The 17,895-nt window shown below is 40.1% G+C and overlaps 1 protein-coding gene across 1 annotated transcript in view; it reads right to left on the bottom strand.

Annotated features, from left to right (window-relative positions):
- The window catches only part of CPS1 (carbamoyl-phosphate synthase 1), a 531,928-nt gene that overhangs the window by 482,676 nt on the left and 31,357 nt on the right, over positions 1-17,895 (bottom strand). The window lies entirely within an intron of this gene.

Raw genomic sequence — 17,895 nt, 5'->3', positions numbered from 1 at the left:
AGAAATATTTGCTGTAATGCAGCACTCATTCAGGTTATCAAGTGTCTCCACCAACAGGATTTGGCACAGATATCTACTAACTGGGATACACACAAGCATATTCTTCTGTATGTAAATAGTACATCATTACACTGACCATGAAATACTTTCAGCTATTTCTATGTCAGTAGGAACTTAACCCTTCAGTACAAGATAAATTCCGGACTGGCACATATTCAATTTATCCATTTGTTTCCCTTTTTTTTCCATTTTTAAAGTAGTCTTTTGTTTTTCTATTCATTTCAATGGGCTACAGTTTTGTGATGCTTCTTTTGTAAAACAGTACTAAGTGCAGCAGTTAAGTTTTGTGAACAAGCTTTAGTACAGCTTTGCATCACACATTTACTAGCCTATACAAGTAAAACATGTCTTACACAGTATACCCGAATATGTGTATGTGTGTGTTTTATGAATTATGTATGTAATGTGAAACGTAACAGCACACAGTTACACTTTATCATTCACTGAAGACCTGATTAGACTGGGTGCTGCTAGGGGCAAAGGCAGAGAATGAGTGTTTGGAAAGTAAACAGACAAAATATTGGGTATATGAGCCCTTTTGTTCCTTACAGCATTATAGTCTATATTAAAATATGAACCCTAACACATTAATGCATATTTTTATGAAACCTCAATGGTTTCACTGTGCCTTTTTATGCAAGTGACCTTACTAGCTATGTTTTTTTCAATATTCAGTATTTGCACTTTAATTTTACTGTAATCAGGTCATGGAAGGGCCTTTGGTTCATCCACCTACCCGTTCTATTATTTATGAAACTCATTGTTAATGTATCACCACCCTATCCCAGGATACATGCACCCACTCGTACACAACATACAAACATGTGGGAAATCTGAAGACGCACTTCAACTACAGCATGATTTTGGGATACAGGAGGAAACCAGACCATACAGGAAAACTTATCCAGACAGGGAATACGCAATGATCCCACACAAATGGCACTCCAGTTAAGAGGCAAATGGAAAAACAAAGTACTATATGGCAGCAATGCTATCCTATGTGTAACCCACCTGTTCAGTTTAAACTAAAACAAAAACAATTTAATAAAGTTTTCCATACATAATGTCCATGTTGTGTAGAACAAACAGAACTTGTGTATACATCTAAAAAAAAAGAGCTGAAAATGTTTTTAGCAGCACCCTTGTATCCTCATCCATATGGTGTTTCAGCCTTAATCCTGATAATACTTCTTACACAGGCAGGGTGATGCAGCAGTGCAAAATACAGAGCTGAAGCAGCATTGCCCCACAAAGAGTATTAAGATAAAGTTTAAAGGAAAATTGCTGTGAGTGTGTGTGTGTGTGTGTGTGTGTGTGTGTGTGTGTGTGTGTGTGTGTGTGTGTGTGTGTGTGCGTGTGAGTGCATGCACTCTGCAAAAGTACGCATAGGTACTGCTTGCTTTTAAGTAACAAATGTGCACCTGGATAAATCAGAAATGTCTCTTATGAAATAATATTATGCATATATGAGGTATACAGTTTAGGAAGAAATAGCTGGTTTGTACCTGCTAAGAAGGAAAGAAGGAAAGAAGGATACAAGGCCAACTAACAGGTAAGGCAGGTAAGACACATGGATGTACAAGAGAGGACAGTGACAAATTCGCAAACAAAAAAAAAAGGAAAGCATTTAGAACAAACAGTGATTATGTAACACTCTTATATGCATAAGGCAGAGGAGCTCTTTCACTTACACATAGGAATATCCAGCAGAGAAAGTGTAACAAACTACAGATGAAATCAAAGGTGCAACAATAAGAAGCTTTGCAAGAATGGAGTCATTCAGTTGTTTGGCCAACAAATGATCAAGTGAAAGTGTTTGCCAAGTTCTATATTGACATTCATGGTTTGGGAAAATCTTGCTTTCAAGATGCAAAAAATCTTGTCATTGGTTATAATAATTACAATCATGTCATTATTGTAATTAAATTACAATCATGTCATTTAATTGAACCCCTTTTCATTAAAACCACTATCACCAAAAAGACCACAAAAATGCAACTCCATTCATTTTCTGATACTTTTTTTTTTCTTGTTTCATTGGAATTTCTGTTTAGATGTGTGTTTCCTCTAAGTTTGCTATACTTATTTTGGTTGGAATAGAGCTCTACAAATATGAATTTTCTTTCCCTGAGAGGTTTCCACCCTTTTTCCAGTTGTGTCACTATGAAATTAGTATGCGGAGTGTAGGAATAAATCCCTCCATATGGGGGAGCAGGGGGGCTTGGTCCTGCAAAATAGTTTTTTTTGTATTTTTTTTTCCGTGAAAGTTACTTACAATGTTATTTATAAGAAGACAGAGGCTTCAATGAAACTACATGAATCCATAATATTTACATGGTGCATTGGAGCACAGAAAATATTTCTGTTTTTAGTTAATGCAGATTTGAGCACTTGATTTTACCTGCAAATCATATTCATTAATTCATATTTGCTGAATCAGTCTGCATGTGTGCAAACATACAAAATATGTTGCTGAAAAGTCCAGAATGTTTAAGGCAGATGATTGCAAAGCTAATAGCACTGAATGCCAGGGGCATATCTGCAGGTATAGGAGTAACATCCTTAAGAAACAGCTATATAACAGTACTACAATGAACAAGTGCCAGAGATGTCTATGCACAAAGCAGGACATAAAACTGAAACAGAACATTTGCATCGACATGTGACAGGTAAGACAGATGTGCATTGGACAGTTATATGTGAAAGGCAGGGCAGATGTGGATAAGACTAAAACAGTACTATAACAATGCTTTATGGCAGCAGGACAGATGTGTGTATGATCAAAACAGTACTGTGACAGTAACAAGTGACATGACATATGTGCATAACATTAAAACACTGCTGCAACAGATTTTCCTAATACTGTAACAGTGACAAGTGGTGAGCAGGAAAATATACTTTGTTTACTTATTTATTTTCTTTGTTAATTATATATAACCTCACTAGGTGCATGTGCCTGTTTTGAGGGATAGTCACAGAGCATTGGTCTGGTAATAATATCACTTGCTCAAATATTCAACATATACGTGAAGAGTGAAATAAGCATGTCCTGGAAAACAGGATGAAGTTTTCAGCAGTTAACATATGCACACAAGATTAAAATAATAATGTCATTTGATAGTCTAGACAGATGTGTAAAAAACTACAACAGTAATGTGACGTGACAGTCTGGGCAGATGCATATAGGACTAAAACAGTTCTGTGACATACAGGACATATGTGTAAGACAGAAGAGTAACACTATTACATCTGCAGAAGAATACTATAACATTCACAAGCTCATGTAGGATAGATGACTAGGACTAAAGCAGACAGCTGTGACAAAGGTGGGTATTCCAGCAGACAGCTGTGACAAAGGTGGGTATTCCAGCAGACAGCTGTGACAAAGGTGGGTATTCCAGCAGACAGCTGTGACAAAGGTGGGTATTCCAGCAGACAGCTGTGACAAAGGTGGGTATTCCAGCAGACAGCTGTGACAAAGGTGGGTATTCCAGCAGACAGCTGTGACAAAGGTGGGTATTCCAGCAGACAGCTGTGACAAAGGTGGGTATTCCAGCAGACAGCTGTGACAAAGGTGGGTATTCCAGCAGACAGCTGTGACAAAGGTGGGTATTCCAGACTGGTGAAGTTTGGAATACACATGCAGTGTGTGCAGGACTACAGAAAAGTACTATGACAGACAGGTTAGTGGCAGAAAATACATGAATAAGGTGACCTTTTGGGACTCCAATCAGCACAAGTAGATTTGTACAACATGTGGGATATACAAATATAAATGACTGAACTTTATATAAATACACTGTACAGACTCAGAAGAGCACAAAGCGTGTTACTGCTGAAAACCAGAATAATCATGTGTATATTCTTGTACTCATGTGCTATTGGATGACTCCTCAGTCCATACAGTGCCCACAAGCTACATCAAATGCATCCGCAGAATTGGCTCTGTCTATGGCAAGTTTACAAAGTGATTGTGTCATCAAGTCACATCCAGCTGTGCCCACCAATAAAAATCTGGAAATACAAAGTCTACAGATGGCAGGCATGGTATCAAACCAGGGAATGATAACATAGTGTAAGAAGAGGTGCATATGAGAATGAAGAACATACAGGACAAGACACCTAAGCTGATAATGTAAATGGGGAAGGCAAAGTCCAAATTAAGTAGTCCATAATGGACTGGATAGGTCATCTAAAGCCACAACACAGACTACTGACAAGAGCGAAAGTGCAGTGAAAGACTCATCACAGAAAATCTGGGAAAATGTACTCAAGTGTATTTATTTTCTTTGTTAACCATATAAACCACTAGGTACAAATGCCTGTTTTCAGGTGTAGTCTCAGAGCACCAGACAGGTAATATGTCTTACTCAAAACTGCAGCATATAAATGGAGAGTGGCATAAGCAAGTCCTATAAAGCAGGATGAAGTTTTCAGCAGGTAACAGCCCTAACTACCAAAAATCACATACTCTACTAACAGAGGTAGGCAAGGTATGCAAGTTATGGCAGAGAGTTTAGTTTTAGTTTTGTAAAAGGAAAATTCCAAGACTCAGAGCGTGAACCAAGGCTGTGGCAACGAGAAACAAGTAAGTAGTCGGTGTAAAAATTACAGCATACTATTCTTAGATAGAATCTCTCCACCAATGAACCACTCACAAGAAGTAGAGTAAACGTCGTGGCAGAACAATCTTTATTGAGTAAGCGCTTTCACCATATTCGGCTTCTTCAGACTCAAATGCAAAGACAGAAACACATACTATATACTAAAACACTAATGGAAAGGCGGGAAATCTCCCAATTAAAACCAATTAATTAATTCAAAAAAGTTCCCAGGGTCCTAAAACCACAAAACTATTGCTTAAAATTCCAAGCAACTGTCATATAACAACTGTCATATCGCAGTCAGGAAGGACAAATACAATACATATTAATAATCAAAAAGAACACACTTAGCAAAATAACCTACAATATTTGGTATTACAGTGAATAAGGACTGTACATCAAGTGTGACCAAATACATCTGCGGTGGTGCAGCGGTAGCGTTGTTGCCTCACAGCAAGAGGTTCTCCCGTTCGATTCTCGGCTGGAGTGCGGGGAGTGCCTTCTTTGTGGAGTCTGCATGTCCTCCCCGCGGTTGGATGGGCGTTCGAAAGACATGCGTAAATGGGCGTGCCTTCGTTGAAGGTTGAACATCGAGCTGGCACCTCGGCATTCATCAAAACTACTGCCAATCATTAGTGGACCGGAGTTCCACTGTGGTGACCCCTAACCAGGAAAAGCCGAAAGACAACAACAACAACATCAAGTGTGACCAAATACCATTCACCTTTTTTAAAAAATAGCCTTAGTAAAATCATATAAATCACAATTGTCTAGAGTCCTGTAAGGTGTGAGTGTTACAGTTAATAAATGGTCTTAAATTTTTCTCCACAAATATAGACATTGCTTCTGTACACCACTTCTGTCCTGCCAGTATGGGCCTTATCTGTGGACTAGTAGGATTCTTGTGTACTTTTGGGAGACCCTGTATAACTGGTATTTTAGGATGTTCCATATAAAATAGTCAAATAACACTTGATCCAACATTTTATTTCTTAACATGTTCCTCAGCTCAGTTTTCAGTGCATCAACCATCTTTAATATGTCAAACATTCTAACCTTTCTATAAAACTTAACATTGTTTAACATCTCCTTCATCCTATCTTTGTACCAGTAAGAATACATTAACACTATGGGTCCCCCCTTATCTGCAGGATGAATAACTATACTATCAGCTCTCATTAACTTCAACATGGCCTGTCTCTCATTAAAAGACATATTGCTAAAACTACTTTTCTTATTTTCACAGTGTTTGTAAATATCATTAACATAACTTTTCAAATGCTTCTACAAGAGGATGTAGTACAGGCATATAAACATACTTGGTCTTCTAAATTGTGAAAATGTACTACTAGAAGAATCATTACTGTCATGAGAATTCAGTTTCAACATTACATTTCATGTAAACATTTTCAGGTTAGTGATAACTTCTGTAATATCACCCCCTTTACTTGGTACAAATGTTAAACCCTTTTGTAAAACATTACATTCATCTATTGACAAAATTTTACTTGACCAATTATGTATTAAGTCATTTTCCAAAATTTTTTTTTATACTGGAACAGTCTGTTACCGCTTAAGGCAATTTCAGTTTGTATCTGCTCCTGCTTGTAGAATGCAACCTCTTCTCTGCCGTGTGTTTATGATAGGCAGAGGAAAATTTAATTCTGAATTCTCACTTGATTGTCCTTCATCCCTAAGTCCATTAGCAGAGGAATGCATCTCTGCCATAACAGTTAAAGTTTTCCTTCTTGCTCCTAGTTGTGTACTACTAGAGAGCACATCCTGGTGACTTGTGACATCACTGAAGATTTCCTCACATGCAAAGATCACTTCAGTAGCTCCTGTTGCTCCAGTAACATTAGGTGTGGCCTGTTTTTGTTCTTTTTGATTACTTAATGCTTCACTGGAACCTTCCACTCTTGGACAGGCAAAAACCTGCCCCTTTTTAAAGTCACTGGAGTCTCTAATCATTTTTTTCACTTTTACATGTAACAGTTTCTGCTCATAGAGGTTCAAAGCATCAAATACACCTTGAAACATTCTATCAACTATGTCCCCCAAGAAGCTATCATATAATGCATGGACTCCTCTCTCTATTTCATTACACAAATAAAATAAAATAAAACAAAATAAATAAAATATAAAAGGTATACATTCACTTTTTTATATGTGTTTATTATTAGTACTGCATATATCTGAAATGTTACCTCTTTAAGAGTTTCAACCGCGGTGGTGGTGCTGTGGTAGCGTTGTCGCCTCACAGTTAGACATTGCCCATTCGATTCTCAGTTAGAGCGTCTTCTGTGTGACGGCATGCGTGAATGGGCGTTCCTTCATTGAAGGTTGTGTGTTAGGCCCGGCAAGCCAGCACGTAAAACTCTACTGCCAATCATTAGCGGACCGGAGTTCCGCTGTGGCGACCCCTAACCAGGAAAAGCTGAAAGACACAAACAAACCTCCTTAAGAGTTTCACTAGGATATCATATGATTATTTCACTTTGTTATTTAATAAGCATTGAATTAGATAGATTTTATGCATCTGATGAAGCAGTTGTAATACTGTGAAAGCGCTTATGCCTTTGCCTGTGCCTATTTCCTGAATAAACTGTTGCTGGTTTTATGATAGCCTGGTGTTGCTTCACCTTACTTTTGCTTGTTGGATTTATTTTCTGGTTCAAGAAGCATTTATTCAGCACACACTGGTATTGTTGGACTTTTGCATTATTCCCAGTTTGTTTAGCTCTTTTACTATGTCTGAGTGGGGAATTGTGTCATATGTTTTAGCCAGGTCAAGGTATGAGGTGTGCATTGTTTTGCCTTCATCCACTGCATTGGTAACCTTTTCAAAAACATCTACCATGCTGAGTAAATATGACCTGCCACTGATGAATCTGAATCAAGATAGGTCTAGTGTTTGGAGGTACCATATGTCCTGGTTGATTAGTTCCATAATAACTCTTTCCATGGTTCTACATGTAAGTCTGGTCAGACTTATGGATCTGTAATTACCTTGGTCTGTGGAAGATCCTCGCTTATGCAGGGGAGTGACTGTAGCAGTTCTCCATTCACTTGGTACAAAACCTGAACAGAGGCTGGGATTGAACAGTGTTGTTAGGGGTGTGACTAAATTGTTCTTCATGCTATTTAAGATGCATCCAGGGATACTGTCAGGACCCATCAATGCAGTATTTTAGCTTTTGATACCATTTTTAGGGCTTGGTCTTGTGTGATAGCTGGAGGCTTACCAGTTTCTGGGATATCATGAGGGACAGGTAGAAGGGAGACAGGGGTAAAGTTAGAGCTAAATTTATTGGCCAGTAAGTTATATCTTCAGCCTCAGAGTAAGTAACATTATTCACAATCAGCTCACCACATTGCTGCATTCTGCTTTCGAGATTACAAACATAACTAAATAGGCCTTGTGACTGTCTTTGGATTGAGTAGCTATTTAGCCTCAAATTTGACTTTCATGGATTTTATTAAGGTCTTGAGTTTTTTTTGTTTATTTCAGTGACAAAGGCTGTAACATTCTGGGAATTACTCATCACCTTTGGTCAAAATACTTTTCCTTTTACTTCAACGCTTGTTGATATTATGGTTCCATGGGGGGTTGCCCTAAGCTTGTTTCTATGGGGTACAGCTACACCTATGCAGCTGTTTACATTCTAGTATAATGTGATGGTGTACATTTCCACATATTCAGAGGAGTTAGCTGGGTTTGGTGGGGATTTGAAGCCTGCCAATGTATCACTTAGGAGTAGGTAGTTTATCTTAAAGAAATTTCTAATGGTACCTTGGGTGGAATGGATCTCTGATTTCAATTTTATTTCGAAGGAGACTGACTTATGGTCAGACCTAACAAGTGACGAAGACATGCAAGGGACAGTGCAGGATGCTCCCATATTCGCAAGGACAAGATCCAAGATGTTATTCCACCATAGTGGGTACTCTGACTAACTGTTCCAGAGCATTTCAATTGACAAAGACCAGGAATCTATGTGCTAATGCACAAGTGGTGGTGTAGGTTTCCCAGTCTACAGCTGGATAGTTTAGATCATCCTCGAAAATGTATAGTTTTTAATATAGTGATTCTAGTTACTGTAGATTGATGTTGTGGTTTTCTTGTGTCATAGAGAGAGTTCTATAGATAGCTAATATATGGTATGGGACCTGTTTGATGGGTATATGGACATGAAGACACTCTAGTTGCTATACCAGTCTTGATGCAAGTCTCTTCTGGATGAAGACTGAGATACCTCTACCTTTCTTCCGCTCCTGCACAGTAGCTGGTCTAAAAGTGTGCAAGGAATTTTAGCCCTGCACAGCTAGCATGCTCTCTGCTAGTTTAAACCAAGTCTCATTCATTACACGGACATCAATGTTCTCCAGATTAAAAACAGTTTGTAGGGAGTGAAGTTTCTTGCTTAGGTTCCTAGTATTGATTAGGAACTCCATAGTTTCCTTTGATTGTTTTATTATGTTGGTAGTTTTATCATTCTGACATTACCTGAAAAAGTTACTATAGAGGTGGACAATATCTTTAAAAACAATCAAAACCCTACAGGGGACAGTTGCAGGCTATCCTCAGTGAAGTAGCATAATCTGTCGATCATATCCTCCCAAGATGGCAAATATTGGACCCCCTTTGAATGACACCAAAAACTAAGCAAATTATTGAAGTTGATTATTTTTTTGCTCATATCGTGGCATTGTCTTTAAAGAAGGTAGAATGCTGTGCCTTAAACACAGTCTGAGAACTCCACTGTGTCTCTCTTCATATAGTTCAGGGAGGTACACCTCAAGTCATTGACACTGGCAAGAACTATGACAGAATCATACTGGTACTTGTTGTTCAAGGACTTGTGCGCATGCATGATCTGATGGATCCTGGCACCAGACAAGCAACTGTCACTCTTTCCTTGCTCAGCCTGGTAAGAGGCACATCTGTAAGTCTTACAATGGAGTTGCCTATGACAAGAATGTTTGGTTGAGTCAATGTCTGCCTTATGAGCACAGTATCTGTGACTTTGGGACTCTGTGTGTTATTTGAGGAGGGAGGCTTAAGTTGCTGAGTGTGCTTTATGCCTGTCTTGTATTTTGGAGGTCTTTGACGTTTATGCAAGTTAATCTTTTGGACAGCAGCATATGATGGATTGTGTGCATTATGACCTTTGAGAGGTATGATGTGTTGTGTTATGCTGACACTTTTGGTGTCTGCAGTTTACTGTTTACCATCAAGCACTTATTACCATAAAGTAAAGCAATACTAGAAGAGAGAAATTTATGAACACAGACTCACCTGCTACAGCAACTAGGCAGAAATGTTTGTCTTCACTAGTATCCTGTGGGAGTACATGGTAAACACCAGTGTGACACAGGGATTCACACAGTGTGGATCTTAACTTCTACATTTGTAAAATATGCTACAAATCATAAGGGTGAGCCATCCTTCCACGCTGCAAGGTTAACTGATATGTTAGCATAGCTACTGAGAATTATGCATTAAAAAACAGGATTAATAAAAATAAAATTATATGCAGTGAAGGTTAAATCTGCTTCAGTGTTTGGGATAAATACTGTTCATAATCTATGTGCCCCAGTCAGATACCGACTTTGAACATTTTGCTGAGCACAGTGCTGTACAATGCACATCTATGACATCTGCAGTAATTCTAGTAATACACCTTGAATCACACCACAGACTGCCCAATGACCACTATAATACAGTGCCGGCGCCACTTCTGGTTTGTGAATCTAATCCACTGCCCCACGTTTTAGAAGTGGCTGCTTACTTAGAGAAAGCTCTTATGGTGAATTAACTTGATGTGCATTGCTCCAGTGCTTCATTTCTTAACCAGGACACACATTCACAGGCCATCTGTTTAAACGTTACTTCTGTGCAAATAAGGTGTAAATCACATACTAGATTTTTAACCTTCCTTTGAGTCCCATCAACTCAAAGTCATTGAATCACAGGAAAAATGAGTTTTCCTTTCTGTGACCAGTATGCACTTTGACCATCAGTGCATTTGCATGCAGCTGGTCAAACATAAATACAATATTTATAATATAAACCCCATTATTTTGACTTGCATAGTGTTAGTGCCTCTGGTACTGAAAGATGAGAGGGTTGTGAGTTCTAGTCCTACCCCAGATGCTGAGATTCACTTTCACACATTCTGGCATTATCGGCAAACTAATCAAGCTGCATATAAACCCTTTATACATATATGAACCTTTGTGCTGCTTCTCCCCATCTTATTATTACATTGCACCCACACATGGCCCTATGTCTGTGCTTACAGCCATCATTCAAATTGCATGGGCATGTGTGTGCTTGTTGTGTTTCTGTGGAATGCACCTGCCCCAATGCAGCACTTTTCCCCTTGGGGAATGAATGTGATTGTCACAAGTGCAGTACTGTTTCTTGGACAAATATTCCAATCCATGCATCTCTGTATTTGTTTGACAATGAATGTAAAGTCTTATCAGATCTGTTTCAATTTTTTATTTTATTTTGTTTTTTGTAATAGATGCTAACACACCATATGATCAGCATCTGCCCCAAGGTTGACACAAAGCACCACCACAACTACATAACAGAGTATGTGTAGGTGGGACACAGACAAAGGGGCTGAAATTCACCAGATAGCACATGCAAACTTCCTACCACAAGCACTTGGTATGTATGAAGATGACCTCTGGTCCCCCTCCTCCAGCAAGAGGACTCATTCATTTTTTCATCAATATCTCCTCATTGGATAGCTTCCCATTGTAAGGAAGAATACTTTAGGCTATGGAGACTTTGTATGCAAGGGAAATGAGATAGAGAGCAGAAAGGACTCATCATATACTGGCTAGACGATACCGAACCGATGCATCCCTGACTTCCCTGGGCAATAATACCAAATAGTTATACACCTATAGTACTGAATGTCACTGTCAAAGTGTCTATGCTAGCTCCTAGACTTCTGCTATTAACAGCTTATCAACAAGCACTGTCTCTATATCTCCTGCCCCACAGTGATAAAATATAGTAGTCTCCTTGTCACTTTGCTTCCTAACACCCAGATGTCTGGTAGAAGGGCTGGTCCCCAAATCTCGGATGCCTGCAAAAGGGATGAGCGTTCTCCCTCTGAACCAGTGTATTATGTTTGTCTATGCACTGTTATGACTGCTGCTAAGGTCAAAGATGTATTTCTGGCTAACAAAAGAAATCTGATTTAGCATGATGTACAACATGTGTCTGCTCATATAACTGACATTTTGCCGGTTTACTCAACAAACACCATCAGAAAATTAAAAGTTCTAGTTGCTCAAAGACAGCTGCCGCATATAGAAAGTAGCTCCCATGGGTGTGCATCTCTTCTGATCTTATCTAATACTCTTCAGTGACTGTTCAGTTTGAGTAAACATGTATAACACATCTGTCATATCAGGGATATGCTGACACAGAGGACAAGATATTACACAAACATATGCAAACCCAGTGCTTCTCAGTCACAGTTCCATAGACTGCCATAACAATGGCGATTTTTCTCATTTCACATGTACTCATTCAGTGTTCACAGGCACTTTGAGATGGTCGGTGTACTGACTGCTATATCTTTGTGATAAACCTCTTAACTGCTGTCTACCTATGATGTCCACTATGGGACATCTGCAGTTGCTGTTGTCATAGGCTATACACAGGAGCTGGAATACAGACAGTACATGTTTGTGAATGTATCACTAACTAGCACCACCTGTGATGATAGGAGGTACCGCCAGCCATGCCAGGAGAAATAGGGAAGTGAATTTGTAACATATGCGAGCACAGCTAGCTAGAATTTTGTAAATAATTATATGTCATTTGTATATCAAACTGATTTGTACAAATGCTTGTGCTGAAAATGTATTTATGAGGTTTGTTTGTGTTAAAATGTATCAACAGTGTGCCCTGCTGAAAGGAAAAGAAATATGCATGCATTATTGAAACCGTTTACATATATACATTGTAACATCATATAATGGAAGTGAACAGGTTAATCTTAATCCGCCTAACTTTACAAAATATCCTTGAAATTAAATTATTTTATGGGTCAAGCCATAAAGACGTTATCCTGCAGTTTTAAATGGAGCCAGAGACGCAATGACTGGGCTAGAGAATAGTTGGTAGCTCCTGTAGGAAGACTGAAATGGTTTTATGACTCCCAGCAGCTGCACCACATCTGAACAAAACTCTATCTGTGTGTATTGTAGCACATAAGTGCTAGACCCTGGTAGCTTCTAGTGATGGGGGACAGTGTGGGAAACAAAGTCAGATTACTTTATTTATGTGGTGTCATTTTGTACGGAAATAATGCTTTAATATTACAGAAGACTGAAGTCTAAGCAGCATAGTGTTTTCTATCTTGCATCTGACAACAAGAACTACTCACACCATCTTGCCTTGCTCTATTCAGTAAGTAAGAACAGTAATTCTTTTAGTCAATCAGGAAAAGATAGTGAGACTAGCTAAATACTGTTTCTTCTATAACTGTGAAACTTTCCATCAGTGTTATTCCCTATGACAGAAAATCTCTTGTTTACTGTAAATAGATATTTAGTATTTTATTGTTCTTTTATTATTAGGGCGGCCATGGTGGTGCAGTGGTTAGCATTGACGCCTCACAGCAAGAGGTTCTCCGGTTCGATCCTCAGCTGGGGTGCCTTCTGTGCAGAGTCTGCATGTCCTCCCTGTGGTTGTGTGGGTTTTCTCCGGGTGCTCCGGTTTCCTCCCACATCCCAAAGACATGCTGCAGGTGGATTGGACACTCTAAATTGGCCCTAGGTGTGAGTGTGTGCCTTCTGTGGAAGGCTGGGCACCGGGCTGGCAACTCGACACCGTAAAAAACTCCACTGCCAATCATGAGTGGACAAGGTGATCCACTGTGGTGACCCCTAACCAGGAAAAGCCGAAAGAAGAAGATTGTTCTTTTATTATTAAACATATTTAAACTTTTCATTGTGACTGGTCCTTTTAGAAAAATATTTAAGTTTTGAGAGTATCTGCACATATTTATTTGGTGATAACACTGGCCACTCCTGAAAGCCTTGCTGTTTGATCAACATTACCATTTATATTAATATTAATTTCACTCAGTATAACTAGGTACCCTTGTAAGAGCCTTGTAGTAACTGACTGGAGGGTGGAAAAGGAAGAAAGCAAGTAAGTGTGTTTGAGGATATCCCTTCATATGTCCACATAGGGAATGATCTTTATAATGCAGTACCTTGTGTGCATGCAGTTACATGCAGTCAGGCTTGGAGACAGACATGTGGGTCTGGTAGCCTGGGGGAGACCCAGACAGACCTTGTACCTGCAGCCAGGGATGGTGAGGTGGCTATTTCAGGGAGGGAGCTACCCTGTAGCAGTGAGGCTGAAGGTGAGCCACAGCTGCTGGGGGGTACAGATGTTCTCTTGGAGAGAGTGACTGCAAGGGCAGAGATGAGTGGCAGTACCCAGGCTGACAGTGAGGCACTGCTGTCAGAGGATATCAGACTTCCTGTGGAAGGGGAGCTGGGAAGAGTCACAAAAGTAGAACTCAGACAGGCTCAGCTCTCAGACTCTACACTAAGAGGCTTGAGGGAGGTAGCTAGGGAGGCACCTGATTCTCAAGGAAAAGGAGAATCTGTATATGGGAACAAAGGGTTACTGTATAGAGAGTAGACTCCTGAGGGAGGGCTAGCGGGTGAGGTAATACATCAGTTGGTAGTGTCTTGAGCCTACCTTCTGGCACTTCTAGCTATAGCCCATGACATTCCTTTTGCAGGTCACATGGGCACTGAGCATACCAAGAGATGTATTACGCAGAACTTTTATTGGGCTGGGACTGGAAGGGATATTACAGGGTACTGCAGGACCTGCAAGCAGTGCCAAAAAGTAGACAAGGCAGGAGACACGTTCAAAGCTCCACTGATGCATTTGCATTTGATTGAGGAGCCATTTCAGAGGGTAGCTATGGATATTGTGGGGCCTCTGAGTACCTCATCCTGATGGTAGTTGATTATGCTACTAGATACCCTGAGGCAGTGGCTCTGTCCTGCATTGAGGCAGAAAAGGTGGCAAATGCTTTGTTAGAGATTTTCAGCAGGGTAGGTTTCCCAAGAGAAATACTGTCAGAGGTGCCAATTTCATGTCAGACCTATTGGTTTATCTTTGGAAGCACTGTGGGGTGAAGCACCTAAAGACCACCCCCTACCATCCCCAGACTAATGGTCTTGTGGAGAGGTTAAAGTCTATACTAAAGACCATGCTACAGGAATTTGCAGACCAGTTAAAGAGAGAGTGGGACAATTGTTTGCCCCATCTATTTGCTTACAGAGCGGTACCCCAGGAATCCACAATTTTTTCACCGTTTGAGTTGCTATATGGAGATAAGGTGAGGGGACCTTTAGATATGATTCATGATGAGTGGGGGGGGGTAAGTGTGAATCCCACATGGAGTCTGTTGTGGCATATATCCTAGGCCTCAGGACAGAGTTCAGGAAGCTCATGAGCTTGGCCCAGGAGAACATGGCAGGAGCCCAGCAGCAGAAAAAGGTCTGGTATGACAGGAATGCTCGAGCCAGAGTATGCTGTGGGACAGCATATGATGGTTCTCAATCCTGTCAGACACAATAAGCTGCAGGTAGCTTGGGAGGAGCCCTTCAAAGTGTTAAGGAAATTCAGTAATGTTAACTACATGGTAGAAATGCTAGGCAGGAGGTAGGGGCACAAACTGCACCATGTTAACAAGATGAAACCTTATCATGATAGGGAGGCCCAGGTGCTGAGTATTCGCAGTAAGAGGCAGGGGGGGGTCTGAAGGGGAGCTATGGCTACAGCGAGCCAGCCAACAAAATACCAGGTTACTATGGTGGAGCCTAGGGTTGCAGGCATATGAAATGACAGTGCAGCACTGTAGTGGGGTCAGCAATGCCAAGGCAGATGGGATCTCAAGACAGAGTATGGGATAATGTATACCCAGATAGGCTCATTCCTCTGAAGCAACGTTTCTCAAGGAGCACTTGAAAAACTAGCTTGAGTCTTCAAAGGGGGGAGAGGTGTGATGAAAGAAGGTACTGCCAGTCATGCCAGGAGAAATAGGACAGTGGATTTGAAACATATGCCAGCACAGCTAGCTGGAATTTTGTAAATAATTATATGTCATTTGTATATCAAAACTGATTTGTACAGATGCTTCTGCTGAAAATGTATTTGTGAGGTTTTCTTGTGTTAAAATATATCAGCAGTGTGCCCTGCTGGAAGGAAAAGAAATCCATCTATCCTCAACCCCTTTTCCCATTTTTGCATATGGGGTCAGGGTGTCACTTCAACGGTGACAATCATCTCGAGCCATGGTTTACACCACTGGGTAGCTAGCCCTGCCATGGTAGTTCATCCATACTACACACTCATACACATGCTCACTCCTAGGGCCAATTTAGAGTGTCCAATTCACCTGTTGCATGTGTTTGGAGTGTGGGAGGAAACCAGAACAGCCGGAGGAAACCCATGTAACTGCAGGGAGGACATGCAGACTCCACACAGAAAACACCCCAGCTGAGAATTCGACCGGAGAAACTCTTGCTGTGAAGGAAAAGAAATGTACATGCATTATTGTAATCATTTAAATGAATACATTGTAACAGCATTTACTGGAAGTGAACCAGTTAATCTTAATCCATTTGACTTTGCAAAATGCTCTTGAAATTAAATTACTTTATGGGTTAAGCCATAAAGATGTTATCCCACAGTTTTGAATGGAAGCAGAGATCCAATGTCTGGGCTAGAGAATAGTTGTTAGCTCCTGTAAGAAGAGTGAAATGGTTTTATGGTTTTATGAATTCCAGCAGCTGCACCACATCTGAGCAAAGCTCTATTTGTGTGTATTGTAGCACACAGGTGCCAAATCCTACTAGCTTCTAGTGATGAGGATAGTGTGAGAAACACAGTAAGATGTATGTGATGTCATTCTGTACAGAAATAATGTTTTAATATTAGAGGAGATTGAAGTCTCAGCAGCATTCTGTATTCTGTCTTGGATCTGACAACAAGGACCACTCACACCACTTTTCCTTGCTCTATTCAGTAAGTAGAAAGAGTAATTCTTTTAGTCAGCCAGGAACAGATAGTGAGACTAGCTAAATACTGGCTTCTATAACTGTGTAAAACTTTCCATTGATGTTATTTTTAATATTACCTATGACTGAAACTCTGTGTTTACTATAAATAGATACTTATTATTAAATATATTTAAACTTTTCATTGCAGCTGGTCCTTTTAGAAAAAATATTTAAGTTTTGAGAGTATTTGAACATATTTATTTGGTGATAACTCTGGCCACTCCTGAAAGTCTTGCTGTTTGGTCAACACTACCATTTGTATTAATATTAATTTCACTCAGTATAATTGGGTATCCTTGTAAGAGCCTTATAGTAACTGACTGGTGGCACTGAATCTACCTTATAGTCTGGGGAAGTTGGTAGAGCAGGTAATCTGTGCCTGCCTTTCCCAGGCACATGGGGCAGGGACATGAAGCACTGGTTTCACAGAGATGCTACTGGAGGACTTGGCTTGGACACTCGCCTGTGGAGCTAACCCTACTGCTGTGCCAGTGGGGAGACATATTGGGGACCTGGAGGGAGAAAGAGAAATCCAGACCCCAGATGGAGTGTGTTTTCTGTATGGTCTTAAGGGAAAATGTGCTTGATGCAGTGAGGTCTGCATCCTGGAAATACAGAGTGTATCCATTTTTATTCCAAGTGAATGGCCCTCTCCAGTGTCAGTGGTGAGGATTCAGGCTCCTTGATTACTAGCCCAGGGTGGGAATGTCACACCACCTTTAAGTTGCAATACAATTTACCAATAAATACAGAAGTACAACACTGTAGAAAGCAGAGATAACATGTCCATTAGGAACCACTAAGGGCAGTCAGGCACAAGACTAAAAATGTAGGACTAGCTGTAGTCCTAGTTACATTCAATACAGCTAATCGTCGCATTGGACTCCATCTATGACCCATAAAGAGCATGCAGGATACCTTAACCAGTTAGGAAAATTAACCATTGAACCAAATACTTTTCTTATGGGTGACTTTAGCTATTTACACTTAAGGTGGCAAACACATACTACCAAAATAAATATGTCCATTGCATATGGGTGACTTCAACTATCAGCAAACATACAGTATCAAAAACAAATATACCCAGACATTCTGGGACTTT

This window comes from Protopterus annectens, chromosome 6.part1 (assembly GCF_019279795.1).
Source record: "Protopterus annectens isolate FY-2018-M chromosome 6.part1, PAN1.0, whole genome shotgun sequence".
NCBI classification, from domain to species: domain Eukaryota; kingdom Metazoa; phylum Chordata; order Ceratodontiformes; family Protopteridae; genus Protopterus; species Protopterus annectens.
Note: the sequence above shows the minus strand (reverse complement) of the source record. Positions and strands in the feature narration are given on the sequence as shown.